We start from the raw sequence: 16,981 nt of genomic DNA on the forward strand, positions 1-16,981 counted from the left end.
TCACTGCCAAACTCGATTGTCAGAGGCTTACTTCCCCCGAAAACAAAAATATTGTAACTGTCCCCCGACATCATCTCAGTAGGCCCACATACACATCAGGTGATCGGCCAATCCTGCCAAAATCAAGGATCGGGGGTTCAGATGACTTTTTTGCATGTGTATGGGCCACTTTTGACCTGATGACAGGTCTTCTTTAAAGGGGTATTCCCATCTCCAAGATCCTATCCCAATATGTAGTAGGTGTAATAAGAATAATATTAGCAGATACCTCCAATTAGAAATATAGTATAGTATTTTTGATTCGCTATGTCTCTTTCCTCATGTGCAGGCATTGCAGGACCTTAGGTATCCATGGTTACGTCCACTGATATAGTGACAGTTAGTTAGCTAGCTGCTAGTGGTCGTAACTGTGGATACCTAAGGTCCTGTATTACCTGCACATGAGGTAAGTGGCATAGCGAATCAAAAATACTATACTATATTCTTAATTGGAGGCATTTGCTAATATTATTATTATTACACCTACTACATATTGGGTGGGATAGGATCTTGGAGATGGGAATACCCCTTTAAGTTAACAAGAATTTCATCTCCTTTTTAGATCCATATTGAGAAGGTCTGAAAAGCGAACACGACATTGGTCCTAGCATAAGGCTCCGGTTGTTATTTTTTATTCCTTTCTTACTCATATACTGCATGCATCCAAGCGAGGGGAGAAAATACAGCTAAAATGTACAACAAAATGCAGAACACAGCACCAAAAAGGGAACCTGTCACCTGATTGATGTTGCCCAAACCACAGGCAGCATGAATCAAAGCCTGGCTGCATGATTTCAGCAAGAACGACAAAAAGAAAAAGGAGAGAAGGCGTGCAAATAAAGATATGTAATCAAGTGATAATATATAGTTTCACAGCTTATTTCTGGAACAAGACAGGTGGGCACAGAAGGGGTCAATGCATAGCTCACACAAATATACAATCAAATGTATACAGCCATAGGTCCAAAAAATATGTATATTCTGTATAGTAATTGATTTGCAGGACAAACCGCATGTTGTAATAAAATGTCCTTAATAGTAAGAAGATTGTATCAGTCCACATCAATTGTATATTGCTATAATCACAAATAACCATATTTCTCTACAAACCACAAAAATTGTAAATAATCATGACACAAAAGGACCAATAGGAAGTAACCGCAAAAATGAAAGCATTATGTTGCAGATTGAGAATATGGTTAGAAGATACCATGCCCAAATTAGGCACAGTATAGCGCCATGCATGGACCCCACAGCGGAAGAATCCCCCGCTTACAAACCCCAACATACGTTTCCTCTTTTAGTTATAGCTTCATCAGGGGGTAATATCTTATATATACATATGATTGTATATTTGTGTGAGCTACGCATTGACCCCTTCTGTGCCCACCTGTCTTATTCCAGAAATAAGCTGTGAAACTATATATTATCACTTGATTAAATATCTTTATTTGAACGCCTTCTCTCCTTTTTCTTTGTGTCATCCATGGTCGGAGTCTTTATGTGTCTGTTGACTATAGTTTCTCAGACACATTTTATGGATTGTATGGAAGTTTCATACTTATGATTTCAGCAAGGTTTATGCTGGAACGTTTTAGAGGAAACATATTTTAAGGGGACCAAAGCCGGAGACTAGACTATTCCTGCACTGCAACTGGCCGTCTCTTCCAAGCGCTGCCAGAGATGATTGACAGATCTCGCTATGGAAAAGGCCCATCAATCACCTGCAATGATGCTAGAAAGAGCTGTCTGGGAATGGAGCCGGACTAGTCTCGTCTACGCCGATGGCTCCCGGACAGATCTTTAAAGTATATTTTCTCTGACATGTTAGAACATTTTAGAAAACGGTCAACCTGGTGTCAGTCAATTGGGCAGAATGAACCAGGTTCCCTATAAAAAGTCAGTACAAATTCAATGCAGACATTGTAAGAAGGTTGAAACAAAGTCCATCTTGTTCTAGAACCAACTCGTATATCGCGCATCATCCAGGGTACATAGAAAAAGAATTGTAAATAGGAAAAAATAATAGAAAAAATAAATCGGTACCCAATCCTTATTCCAACACACTAATGTGATTGGTCCTAACAGTGTCGGACTAGGGTGCCAAGGGCCCACCAGTAACCTTGACCTTGGGGGCCCCACTTTTCACCTGCATGCAAATATTATACTACCCTCGTTCACGAATTTACCTATATCTCTATATAATAATAAACTGGGTAGTTTGATTAATGAATGATGATATGCTGCTTTTTTCTGTACAGATTGAATTAGGTAAATTATGCCAAGTACTGCCCATACAGTGGGATTGGGGGCCCATATCAGCACAGGAGCCCACCAGGGGATTCCCCTGTTCCCCTATGGGCCAGTCCGAACCTGGGTCCTAATGCAAAGCATGATACAGTAGTTTCCTTAGGGAAGACACAGAACAGGTATTTCAGATTGTAGATATCATTAGATGACAGGTGGGCGACAGCAGGAATGTCAAAAGACCGAAACTACCCACCCAACTCGTATACGTTATCAGCATCTTGATGGCAATCTCTGGACATAGAAATTCAGTCCATTATTGCCTATGGCCACCGGCTGTCTGCCGAATGGCCATCTACCAAAACCAGATTAGTCTAAAATATATGTTCACCTCCATAGGGCGAAGTTGGTAAGGGGACACCAGACACCTCAAGTCAGAACAAAGGATCAGGTAAAAACAATAAAAATATTGCAGAAATACAATGTGCCAAAATCCTCGGTTCCTCGGCAGCAAATGTCAACAAACAGCGGTCAGTTTACACAATAAACTGGCCGTACACAAGTAGCTATTTATCCCAACCTCACCCCACATGAATGTGTTCTAAATGGGGAAAGGGGAGTAATGCTTCTCATCCTCTCAGAATAAAAGGATCAGGCATGTTGAAATCAAACTGCCCAATCTTTCTTTTCCACCGACATCTGTCTTCATGGATGAAATCAGGACACCACGTTCGATGATTGACACTAATGTGTTTGTTCAACCTTCCAATAAATTGTATGAACTTTGAATAAATTTCTAAAAATGATAACTATACATAATTACTAAAATGCATATTAATAATACTAATACATCAACGTGACCAACAGACGCCCCCTCCTGAATGGACAAGTGCAGAAATCTTACATAAAATATTACACATATAATGGAAACTATGGCAAATATTTTCCATAGTGATACATTTTTCTTATTACGACTATCAATCTTTTGCATTATACGACCTATGAAAGTTAATGTTCTAACTCATAGAATAGATTTCCATCACAGAGATCTGATCTGGCAGAACTGTCTATCTGTGCGTCTATGGCCGCATTCAGCTATTTTGCACGATGCACGGAAAAAAGTTCTAGAAAGTTTTTGCTCTATACATAAAAAAACCTCTCCATTGAACCTAAAAAGTTACTGCTGTCTTTAGAAACAATGTAGCAGTTTTTCTAATGCTATTTTCATGGCTAGCCCCCTCCCCGGCACATGCTTCCATAATGACCAGTAAGGTCTGTAGTCCCTTAGCCCTGCAGGGACAGGCGAGACAATTCTTCATTCCAAAAACTCCAAGACAAGAATCACCCACACTTAACAATCCCAAGTATGGGACCACCCAATTTACCCAGTGATGGACCCTGGTGCAGTAATCCACTCACCTCTGGGGTGTCCTAGTCCTTAGTAGAAGGATACAGACAGTGGTACAGAAGTGACCAGAGTCTGCACTTCTCCTCTAGATGCTGAGCCTCCTGTTGCCGAATATTTTCCCCTCCCCCAGGATTTTCCCACTCCCCTCCTCTAGAACCAGCACTTCTTGTTTGCAGTGGTTTTCAAGGGGAGTGGATAAGGAGGGGGCTGGGGGAAGTAATCCATTAGGGGAGAAAGGTGTTAGAGGGATAAAGACTGAGGCCAAGACAGGGCTACCCCCAGGGGCAGCCTGAGACCTTGCAGGCAGAGGTCAGGGAGGCACTGACAGATTTCTGGCAGTCTCATCATTCTCTCACAATAGTGGACAAACCATAAAGTCCACAAAACAGATATTCCCACCATTAGGCGACCGGAGGAATGAAAAGACTTAGATGAGAAGCTGTCATTGTAAAAGCGGACGTATTGGAGCGACCACCTGGCCATGTGCTACCAAGAGGCAACGCCAAAAGGAAGTGATCCTCACCGAAAATCAGAGTATTATACACAGTAGGTGGATCTGGGTTTATGGATGGCACTACGGGAAATTATATAGGATGGCACTCGGGGGGGGGGGGGACATATACAGTGGGGTAAATAAGTATTTGATACTCTGCCGATTTCGCAAGTTTTCCCATCTACACAGAATGGAGAGGTCGGTAATTTTTATCGTTCTTTGACTCAGCAAAAACTCTTACTATAGCTCTTATTCATTCTCGTCTGGACTACTGCAACTCTCTACTTATCGGGCTCCCTTTTACTAAACTCTCCCCTCTCCAATCCGTCCTTAACGCAGCAGCCAGGATCATATTCCTCGCCAACCTCTACACCGATGCCTCTTCCCTGTGCCAGTCATTGCATTGGTTACCCATCGAATATAGAGTTCAATTTAAACTTATCACGCTTACCCACAAAGCGCTCCATGCTTCAGTACCCCCCTACATCTCCTCTCTTGTCTCAGTCTACCACTCTACACGTGCCCTCCGTTCTGCCAGTGACTTAAAACTAAAATCCTCCATAATCCGAACTTCCCACTCCCGTCTCCAAGATTTCTCACGTGCCGCACCAATTCTTTGGAATGCACTACCCATTTCTTTAGACTGGCATATCGCCTCCACACACTATCTGTCCATCCCAGTTGTCCATCCCAGTTTTCCCCCATATCAAAATCTTCTTCAATTTCAGGTTCATACCAATCATGCACATAATAGCCTCGGTCAGGACTATACACATACTGGCTGGAGACCAGTCCATGTATTATTTATCCTATTTAGTATATCAAGGCTGCATTATACAATATATGTACATTCTACCTTTTGCGTCTCCCCCATTTCCTCATAGACTGTAAGCTTACGAGCAGGGCCCTCACACCTTTTGATACGAGATATGCTTATTCTGTATTGTCTGTATAAGTCCCCCCTAAAATTTGTAAAGTGCTGCGGAATATGTTGGCGCTATAAAAATTATTATTATTATTATTATTATCGTAGGTACACTTCACCTGTGAGAGACAGAATCTAAAAATAAAATCCAGGAAATCACAATGTATGATTTTTACATAACTAAACTGCATTTTATTACATGAAATAAGTATTTGATAAAATACAAAAACAGAACTTAATATTTGGTACAATACAAGGAGGTTGTTGGCCAAAATCTCGCGATACATGACCCCATCCGTCCTCCCTTCAAGACAGTGCAGCCGTCCTGTCATCTTTGCAGAAAAGCACCCCCAAAGTATGATATTTCCTCCACCATGCTTCACAGTTGGGACGGTGTTCTTGGCATAGTACTCAACCTTCTTCTTCCTCCAAACACAGAGAGTGGAGTTGATACCAAAAAGTTCTATTTTTGTCTCATCTGAACACATGACCTTCTCTCATGCCTCCTCTGGATTATCCAGATGGCCATTGGCGAACTTCAAACTGGCTTGGACATGTGCTAGCGTGAGCATGGGGGACTATTCATGCCCTGCAGGATTTTAATCCATGACGGCATAGTGTGTTACCAACGGTAATGTTTGAGACTGTGGTTCCAGCTCTCTTCAGGTCATTGACCAGGTCCTCCCGTGTAGTTCTGGGCTGATTCCTGACTTTTCTCAGAATCAACCTTATCCCATGAGGTGAGATCCCTCGATGAGTACATACAGTACAGTATTCAATCCCACTATAGATAATTAAGCCATGTTTCAGGCCTTCTATATGTGTGCTCATTCCAGACAAAAAAGGCCGTCTCTCCAGCCTGGGCCCTGATTACCAAGAGGACCCGTGGTTCCACCATACTAATTGTCTTCCTCACAGAGTCCACTGCATTCCACCTCGCCAATAGCTTACTTCACCACAGACCTGACTGCACTATTTACCAGCCCATAGAGATCTTTCTTAGCCCCAAACAGGCTACAGCCACCTCTAGGTTGGAGCAAACCACCCTAGCTCGCCTTTAGTTGTCTTGGTAGTCTGACTATTCCCACAGCCCCAGAAGTCTCTCCAGAGCTAACTATTCTGCACTGACGTACAGTTAGCTGACATGATTAGGTGCAGCCTACACAGAACACTTGCCAACTTCCTCCATGGTCAGAACTCTCTCAGCTTCCAGACCACTAGTGTTCTCTACTCTGTCAAACACTCCCCAGGACCCCATAAGCAGACTAGCCCAACCACTTTCCTCTGAATAGCTTGCTAAAACTTGATGGACAACCCTTCTCCTCACAGGCCCAGCATCTGCTGACATCTGACTCACCACCTCTTTGTTTGCAGCCTCTTGTCTCCCCTGTCTCTATGTACCAGACAAGTGTCCTCTCTGAGTGACCAGATTCAGGCGTATCTTGCACAGACGCACTGCACTCAGGTCCAGCACCATTAATGTGATTCTTCCTCACTTCTATAGGGGCCAAACCTCCTTTTATGGGCTCTCAACTGTTACCTACAAACAATATGATGACGTAGTACATTGGGGTCACCAAGCTCCATCCTCAGCCAGCACCAGGCTCTTCCTGGGTCTACAAGTTCTCCACAGCAACCAGTAACTCCCACCCAGAACTTTATTATTCCTTATAGCACAAGAGATGGCGCCGCAGGTCATAGCACAAAGTTATCCTGCTAACCTACAAAACAACATGTGACATTCACAAACATATACAAACACTATGGCCCCAATTCATCAAAGTGTTTACACCAAAAATCTGGCGTAAAAACACTTTGAAAAGTCCAGCTTGGGCAGGACAAGACAGGCAAGGATGGGGCATGGCGATGCTCGCTCATGTAATTCATGACAAGCTGTGGCATACCTGATGCCAAAAAATGTACTGGATTGGAGTTCGATTTCTGGCCAGTCGCGTGGAGGCACATGTCACTTTTAAGACGTATGCACCGCTTAATCAATCAGGTGCCTCTGACTCCAGCACACCCCCTCATCAAGACCGATGTGAACAATGCAGGTCTTGATGAATCGGGGCCTATAGGAACAAAAATATTGGATACCTGCACATTACACCTGCACTAGCTTTTATGACATCCCATTCTTAATTCAAATGTATTAAAGGGAACCTGTGAAAAATGCTGTTACCCTGCAGACATGGGGTTAATCTGCAGGTTAATAGCGTTCTGATACAGTGCGGCTCCTGTTCTGAGAGCCCCGCTGCCAGGAAGAAATGAACTTTATTCCTCTTGGCAGCGTTTAGTAATAGGGGCAGCACCAGCACGGTGTTAGTCACCGCTCTGTGTATAGAGAGCGGTGGTTGTAACCAAGCCTCCAGCACTGACTGAAAGCCAGCCCTGAAGCTGAGTGAGCTGTCAGTCAGTGCGGGAGGTGCGGTTACAGCCGCTGCTCTATATACACTGAGCGGTGACTGAAACCGTGCCGGAGCCGCCCCTATGACTGGAAGCCAAACAGTACCGGGAGGAATAAAGTTAATTTCCTTCTGGCAGTGGGGCTTTCAGTTTGGATGACGAACAAGTTCAGAACGCTATTACCATGCAGATTAATCCCTTATCTGCAGGTTAATAGCATTTTTTCCCTTTACCAGGGTGTTTTGGGGGCAAATTTTCGTTGAGCATAGCAGCTTGCTGGATACTAACAGCGTGTAATTTACATACTGTTAGGAGTCGGCTCTACCAACCGGTTTGAGTGGTCATCAAGTCTGTGAGATATGGCCTCCTCTGCCCAGTTTGTGAATCTAGTCTTGTTAGCCAATAAGGCGTGATTCTCAAACATTCTCAGTGGGCATCCTCTTAAGGGCCACACCCATTTGGATAACAAATCTAGATTTATCTACAGGGAAGAAGGGGTTGTATCTCAGGAAAGGAGAGGAGCAGAAACAACAAAAATCTATGCATGATTCGGGAGAGCAGTGGAAACTACACTATGTTTAAAAAATATATATTACATATTTCTGGCGAGTGACATGATCACTTGTGGGGTATCTCAATAGTAGGGCCGGCCTCATAGAGGGGTGAAACTGCATAATCACATGGACATTCAGTGGCGGGTGACAACTCCTAAAAGCTCTGTAATGGCCGGTATCTGGCTAGAACACTATAAGAGTTCACACAAGATGACTTTGTGATTTCCATGATATGCTTTTTTCAATGTTAGGGTCCTTTAGGAATAATCATTATACTTATCTGACTCGGGCTTAGAAATCTATTTTAAAGTGACATTTTCAAGGATCACTTTGCAGATTGTGACTTCGGCACTTCAGCAGCTGCTCATCTCCTCTTGTGTAACCTGTCCGTCATGTAGCAACGCAGGATATTCCCCACATCGCCCTGCAGCAAATGGCTAACCGTATATTTTACTGATTACAAACTCCTAATTACTGCTGAAATAATTGCAAACAACTTTTTTCTTTGGACAATCCCTTTTTTTGTGAAAGGGAACCTTAATAATAATAAAAAAAAAAAAATCCCCCTCTTACCCCATGGATGGATTCAGAGTCAAAACCTCGAGGCGGGTGTACACGTTTGTGAATATGCACAGAAAATCCTCCATATGTAAAACTCTATTCACATGCTATGTAGAAAACATGGGCACACCCCGGTGTGTCCAAAGAAAAAAAATCTGAAAGCGGCTTTAGGCCTCGTTCAGACATCAGTAATTTTTCTACACAAAAAAAAAAAACTGTCCGAGTTTCACCAGTTTTTTTTATCTGATTTTCAGAGTATAGTCCATGTCAGCTTTTACCATCAGAGTTTCATCAGTTTTTCTCATATAAGTTTAAAAAAAAAAGGAATCGGTTTCTCCACCTTCTCCTATCTATCAGTCCATGAAAAACAGACAGCAGGCGGACGGCATCCGAGTTCTGTCCAATTTTTTCACGGACCCATAGACTTGTAATGGTGATTTTGGTTTGACACTCAGATCAATATCAGATATCTCTGTGTGATTTTCTGTGGACCGCTCGGTCTACAAAAATACATGGCCATGTGAACAGCCACATAGACTATAACAGGTACGAGTGCTAGCTGTGAAAAATACGGATAGAACTTGTATGAGAAAAACTGACATCTGAATGAGCCCTTAGGTATCTCAGATTTAAAGGGGTTGTCTACTACTCTGATACTGACGACCTATACTTAAGATACCATATTTTTTGGATTATAAGACGCACTTTTTTCCCAAAAATTTTTGGCATAAAAAGGGGGTGCGTCTTACAATCCGGAAGTACCCACTCCCACCGCCGCCGCAGTCCTCCTGAATCAGCGACCCTTCTGAGAAGACGGGGCCCACAGCATCGTCTCACTGATGCCGCCGCTGACCTCCTGAATCAGTGACCCTGGCTCCTGTGACCCCGCTCCACCGCCGCCACCCCCAGGTAAACTACCGTTAAAACGAATAATAAGGCGTACCGTATTATTAAAGAAAATGTTTTTCCTATTTTCCACCCCAAAATTTGGGGTGCGTCTTATAATCTGGTGTGTCTTACAATCCACAAAATACGGTAGGTCATCAACATCATATTGGTTGGGGTCCAACACCAGGCACCACCGATCAGCTGTTATCAGCATTAATTAAATAGATGAGCTGCAGTTCTTGGCAAAGGCCATTCAGACGTCAGTGTTTCTGGTACAAGTGCTCTTTGTGTTTTTCACAGATAGCACTCCTACCTCTGACAGTCTATAAGGTAGTTCATATATCTGATTTTTTTTACCTTGGATCGAGTTATCTGCACAAAAGAATAGAGACTGTCCAATATCTATTTGATTTTTGGATCAAAATCGTCAATGCAAGTCTATGGGTCAGTTAAAAAAATTGGACAGCACTCGCATGCCGTCTGTGTGGTTTCCGATTTTCACAAACTGTTCGATAGAAGCTGGATAAACTTCTTTTTTTTCTTTTCCATCTGAGAAAAGCTGATGATATAAACTGACACTGACCAAACTCTGATCAAAAACACTGATGGTACTTTTTTTGTACGAGAAAAATCACTGACAGCTGCATGAGCCCATTGGGTATGTGTGTGACGCTGAGTCATTTCTCACAGACAAGCCGTGAGTCAAGGAGTCCGAGGTCAAGAGCAAGGAGAGTACGTCATGAACAGAGGGAAAAAACAGAGGCATAGTTAGGTCACAGTCGGGGGTTAGAATTACAAGGTCAGAGTGCATCAAGGCAGAAGGGGTAATACAAATGGGTAGTTAATAGGCAAATCTAGGGTCCAGCAATAGAAGATCAGAATGTCTGAATTCAGATCTCAAAGCACAGAGGATAAGCCACACAGAGCTGAAAGCTACAACTGGCAGCTATCAGCGACTGACAGCTTAGTTAAACAGCTGGGTAATCACTTGGAACAGTGAACACCTGAAGGAAGTTCAGCACTTACCAGTCCCAGATCGGATGGCTGAGCTGTCAATCAAAATACCGACAGCTTGGCACGTTACTGCACTAGATTGGATGACTGAGCGGTGAATCGTGACAATGTGCTTACGAAGTCTTTTTCACTTGGATGCCGCCTGAAAAAGCACTGCAAAAAAATGAACATAGTGCACAGCAATGTCAAAAGACACTGCAGTGTCTTACATAAATTCTTTTAACAGCTTCAGAGTTCGTAAACCTTCAAGCGGTTAAAAGAAGTGACATGTTCATTCTTTGGGCGGCTTCGTTTGGAAGACACCCAGTCTATAAACTTATGGGAATACAGCAAAAACGCCTGCGGCAAAGCCGACCCAAAAATGACTGGCAAGATGCCAACGAAGACACGTCAGAAAAATTACCAAAGCGTTTTCACCATGGAAAACTCGGCGGCTACGCTGGTGTCTTAAAGACGTCCTGTGCACATATCCCAACACTGCTTATCTCTGACTGCCGGATATAAGCTGATTGGGGTTGTCAGGAGTCGGGACCCCTACCACTGCGATTGATGACCTATTAGCTAAACTCAATTCCCCTCTGCTGTGTGACTGCCGGGATGCCTGTAGAGGAGGATACATCTGCTGAACACATAATATACTCTCCAGATATATATGGTGCCCTTTATACGAAGCAGAAAAACAGTACGTCTGACGTAGACAGGTAGCTTATTGCAGCACAGTCACACCACACAGATGCAATCTCTGACTCATACCTCTGGCCTTGATTTATGCAGGGGGCACAAATGTTTTGTACCTTTATCCAATAAGTACCATGCTTCGCACAGGAGACACTCCACATATGAGTCAGCTAATTAGAATCAGAAATTAATTATAAGCAAGAGGTTATATACAACTGCTGATGAGACGGCTGCAAATGCCATAGATAAGATATGAATACTATTATTCTACTGCCCTCTACTGTCAAGAAATCAGAATGCAGGCTGCTGCAGAACTGAATTATATACACGGTAGAAAATGTTTCTGGTTTGCAAGTTTGGTTGCTACCTGGCTAACATAATATATATCATCTAAAGGAATATTTATTTGGTATATTAACCACTCCATACAAAACAACAAAGACAAAAATAAAAGAAATATAATTATAATTACAATATCTGACCTATAATATTAATAGACAAAAATTTTCATTATCTCAGGAAGAGAAGTTTTACCTCTCAACAGGGTTATGGTACAGGTAGATAATAGAGCAACAAGAGGCCAAGGGACAGTGAAATATACCTAGTTTGCCTTAGGCTTTTCCCTACCTAAACTGCTGAGGTTGGCACCCTAAAGATCAAACGCAAAATGGCACCCCCACTCAACGGTGGCTATCCCTATTGCACCCTATAGAAAGGAATTCCAATATTGAATAAGTGTTATATCATAACACACTATAATTTCTTTATATACTGAAATAAATAAGAAGGGATAGATACCTAAAGCTAAATATTATACAAATACACAGACATTACAGGAGGGGCTGTGGGCATATAGTCATCACAGGAGGGGCTGTGGGCATATAGACATTACAGGAGGGGCTGTGGGCATATAGTCATCACAGGAGGGGCTGTGGGCATATAGACATTACAGGAGGGGCTGTGGGCATATAGTCATCACAGGAGGGGCTGTGGGCATATAGACATCAGAGGAGGGGCTGTGGGCATATAGACATCACAGGAGGGGCTGTGGGCATATAGACATTACAGGAGGGGCTGTGGGCATATAGACATCAGAGGAGGGGCTGTGGGCATATAGACATCACAGGAGGGGCTGTGGGCATATAGTCATCACAGGAGGGGCTGTAGGCATATAGATATTACAGGAGGGGCTGTGGGCATATAGACATTACAGGAGGGGCTGTAGGCATTCAGACATTACAGGAGGGGCTGTGGGCATATAGACATTACAGGAGGGGCTGTGGGCATATAGTCATCAGAGGAGGGGCTGTGGGCATATAGTCATCACAGGAGGGGCTGGGGGCATATAGACATTACAGGAGGGGCTGGGGGCATATAGAAATCACAGGAGGGGCTGTGATTATATAGACATTACAAGAGGGGCTGTGGGTATATAGTCATCACAGGAGGGGCTGGGGGCATATAGACATTACAGGAGGGGCTGGGGGCATATAGAAATCACAGGAGGGGCTGTGGGCATATAGACATCACAGGAGGGGCTGTGGGCATATAGACATCACAGAAGGAGCTGTGGGTATATAGACATCACAGGACAAGCTGTGGTCATATAGACATCACAGAAGGGGCTGTGGGCTTATAGACATCACAGGAGGGGCTGGGGGCATATAGTCATCACAGGAGGTGCTGTGGGCATATAGACATCACAGGAGGGGCTGTGGGCTTATAGACATCACAGGAGGGGCTGTGGGCATATAGACATCACAGGAGGGGCTGTGGGCATATAGTCATCACAGGAGGGGCTGTGGGCATATAGACATCACAGGAGGGGCTGTGGGCATACAGAAATCACTGGAGGGGCTGTGGGCATATAGACATCACAGGAGGGGCTGGGGGCATATAGACATCACAGGAGGGGCTGGGGGCATATAGACATTACAGGAGGGGCTGGGGGCATATATACATTACAGGAGGGACTGTGGGCATATAGAAATCACAGGAGGGGCTGTGGTTATATACACATCACAGGAGGGGCTGTGGGTATATAGTCATCACAGGAGGGGCTGTGGGCATATAGACATCACAGAAGGGGCTGTGGGCATATAGATATCACAGGAGGGGCTGTGGGCATATAGACATCACAGGAGGGGCTGTGGGCATATAGACATCACAGGAGGGGCTGTGGGTATATAGACATCACAGGAGGGGATGGGGGCATATAGACATCACAGGATGCGCGGGTGCTGTCATCGTTGACGGGACTGCAGCGCAGAGAGTGCTGACTCCAGGGTACGTCAACATCTTCAGTGCACGCGCGGCAGCATTCTGTACTGAACACTGCATGCACTTTCTGAGTCTCAGGAGCAATTAAAGGGCCCACGGCCGGCAAAATGCAGCCGCCGGCCCAAACTCTGCAGTCCCCGGGAATCTGCCCCGGGGCTGCAGAAAAGGGCACCAAGGGTCGCAAACGGCCCGCAGGCCGGATATTCTCCTGCACTGCTTTAGACTTTCTTTGCTGTGCTCCACCTTCTGTTCATACTGTGCTTTAACTTGCTTCCATCCCTTCTGGTTTTCACTTCATCTGTCCCACTGCTCCTGAGTGTGTATAGTCTTTGCTTCCCAAGTACCTTCCTGCATCAACACCCGGGGTCTGTGTACACACCCGGACCTGAGCCTTTGAAGATTCACCTCAATTGACAAGCCTAACATGAAGCTTTCGGGGTACACTGTACGTTAACAGAAAGCTGCTAATCAATGGTGAGGACGATGTTACACAGATCAGTTGACTAGGAGACATGAGACACTTAGTTAGGCAGTGATAATCTCTTGTTGATAAAACACTGATTGTATTTAAATTGCAGCACACAGCTGCGATTGGAATTCTGTGCCTCAACATGTCCGCTTATCTGCCCTATCCGGATCCTTCAGACAGAACCTGAAAACCCATCTCTTCAAGAAAGCTTACAACCTGCCATGACCCCACTGTCGCCTCACCACCACCGGAGCTGCCACCTCACCACCACCAGACCTGCTCAAAACTCCCACCTACTGTCTCCTTCCCCATCATCCAGTAGAATGTAAGCCCGCAAGGGCAGGGTCCTCTTCCCTCTGTACAAGTCTGTCATTGTTAGTTCATTTACTGTAAGTGATATCTGTATTCTGTATGTAGCCCCTTCCCATGTACGGAACCATGGAATCCATGGAGCTATAGAAATAAATAATAATAATAATAGTAAGTGACACGTCGTTGGAATCAGGCTCTATTCCCCTACATTATGCTGCTCTCAGATTACATAGCAAAAACCTGGTGACAGGTCTGAACTGTCAATTATTAGAAGCGCGCCGCTGCCCAAACAGGAAGCCGGGAGGCTGGGGAGCAGTGCTCTCCGAAAAAGGAATATAAAAACCTCCCCTTTGAAGTACAACCTTCTAAATAAATATGGATACTAGATCCAAACCCTAAGCTCCATGTAATAAAAATTTGATCTGCAAGGGTAAAATATTTTGAAAAGTAAAAGGTGATTTTTATATGCTTTCGATAGCTGAATTCAATAAAAATACTGAAAAAATTCCATCACATGCAGTTTTTTCACAAACACTGACTCCATGGGCTTTTTCTTGTACCATACTTCGACCCCTTTGCGTGACCTTTGGTGGATGATTTTAGTGTCATTAGATTAGTTAGAAATTAATGGACTCTGTGCTGAGATTGGCTGCTGTAGGTGGAGAAGATTTTCCAGCTTCCAAAGAGTGTGGTGGTGTCCATAACATCCAATCATAGCATACAGTACAGACCAAAAGTTTGGACACACCTTCTCATTTAAAGATTTTTCTGTATTTTCACGACTTTGAAAATTGTACATTCACACTGAAGGCATCAAAACTATGAATTAACACATGTGGAATTATATACTTAACAAAAAAGTGTGAAACAACTGAAAATATGTCTTATATTCTAGGTTCTTCAAAGTAGCCACCTTTTGCTTTGATGACTGCTTTGCACACTCTTGGCATTCTCTTGATGAGCTTCAAGAGGTAGTCACCGGAAATGGTTTTCACTTCACAGGTGTGCCCTGTCAGGTTTAATAAGTGGGATTTCTTGCCTTATAAATGGGGTTGGGACCATCAGTTGTATTGTGCAGAAGTCTGGTGGATATGACGCGCCCCCTGGGCCATGTGTGGGGGAATACCCGGAGCCGGGTCTCTGTGTAATGCTGGGGGTTTGTAGGCTCCGTGGCGGCGACCTGGTCCCGTGGCTCAGGGTGGTCAAACCAGTGGCGGATCTGTTTATGTGGTTTTTATGATTAAATGTCCGACTACGCCACCCGTGGATTGCGGTCACTGAGAACCGCCGCTGCGGGGCAGACCGCTGAGGCTGGTGTGGTGTGCGCAGCAGAGGGTAGTATAACTCCCCACGGGAGGAGTATAGCCTCAGGGCAGCGTGTATAGATGGTGAGGGTTGCGGTGCGTGGGCGCAGCAGAAATGACTCAGAGTCCGTGCAGTGCAGTTCAGGGTCTTTACTGTTGGTAATGAAGAAGGCCCTGCCGGGAGTACTGGCTAACATTAGAGGCCTGGTCAGTCTGTGAGCGAACAAGAGTCCCCCTGGCCAGGTGGAGATATAGGCCTTCCCGTCTGACTGCACTCTTCCTGGCTACCTTGCTGTAGTCGTGTAGTAGCCCACATCCCTGAGTGTACCGTGTGGTGCTCACCCGTATGGCTGGTGACTTGGGGCCTTTGGTGCCTTCCGCTCCTCGATGGCGGTGCCGGTCCCTTGCGTGTGACTGAGCCTCCGGGCTTTCTATGGCCAGAGGACCTGAAATCCCCTTCCAGGTGGTTTCTGCTGCTGGATGTATAATCCCCACAGCCTCGGACTCCGGTGTCCGGTTCTCATCGTCTTCTGCCAGGACGAGCTCTGCTCCAGTCCCTGGTCTTCAGCTCCTGGCTCCTACAGATCTCCTTGCTGCTGCTCTGTCCCTTCTCTGGAACTAACTAACCCCACCCCAGATCCAGTTTATAAAGGGCAGGTTCCTCCCCTCCCTGGACTGGGGCAGGAGGTGTGGCATGCAATATTGCTCCTGACCAGGAAAACCCATGCTCGCTCTCAGACATGGTATTTCTACCACTGAGGCAACCAGACCCCTGGGGTGCCACATTCCCCCCTAGTGAATTTTAGTACTCCGGGACTAAACACATTTTATGAAAACATAACAGGATATAAGCAATAACACAACATATATACAAGAAGTTTAGTCTTTATAGGTCACGGCGCTTCCGTAACCAGGTGTCCATGTCACCCAAGATGTCTTTTGAGGGACCCGCCCCAAACCCTCCACGTAGGCCCTGGGGTGGCTACAAGGCATCGATGATCCGGCGTTGGACCACGTCTTCAGCCACCTCCACGGGTTTTTGTTCTGTGGTCTGGGGCAAAAAAGGGGCACTTTACAGGTGCAACTATATACAAGGTACAGTTCCGGTTATTCATTGTCCATAACCTGTTAGTCCATGAACCCTGTCGGGTAACTAGAAAAACATAGTTAGTATGCAGGTAACAACCATTTTAACATTTGCAATATACAGGCATTTATATCACATTTTAAATTTTCCAGCGAGCGGGCATTTGACCCCTAGTGCTCCTGGTGGACCTATGTAACACGCTATCTGGTGGTGTCCTTTCTGGGTCCCCTGTTTCCACCCCTTGTGTAGTGGGCTCACTAGTGTCTGCACTACAGGTATTTGGAGATGCTATGGGTAGGTTGGGCAGCTTTCTGCG

At 44.8% G+C, this 16,981-nt stretch overlaps 1 protein-coding gene across 1 annotated transcript in view; it reads right to left on the reverse strand.

Annotated features, from left to right (window-relative positions):
- The window catches only part of GREB1 (growth regulating estrogen receptor binding 1), a 223,965-nt gene extending 220,143 nt beyond the window's left edge, over positions 1–3,822 (reverse strand). Inside the window, exon 1 of the mRNA XM_073674150.1 lies at positions 3,706–3,822. The gene's annotated coding sequence lies outside the window, so the exon portion shown is untranslated. The remainder of the gene's footprint in view (positions 1–3,705) is intronic.
- Between the last annotated feature and the right edge of the window lie 13,159 nt (positions 3,823–16,981).

Source organism: Phyllobates terribilis, unplaced genomic scaffold (genome assembly GCF_046119375.1).
Source record: "Phyllobates terribilis strain yellow unplaced genomic scaffold, ASM4611937v1 Scaffold_3__8_contigs__length_932513732, whole genome shotgun sequence".
Lineage (NCBI taxonomy): Eukaryota > Metazoa > Chordata > Amphibia > Anura > Dendrobatidae > Phyllobates > Phyllobates terribilis.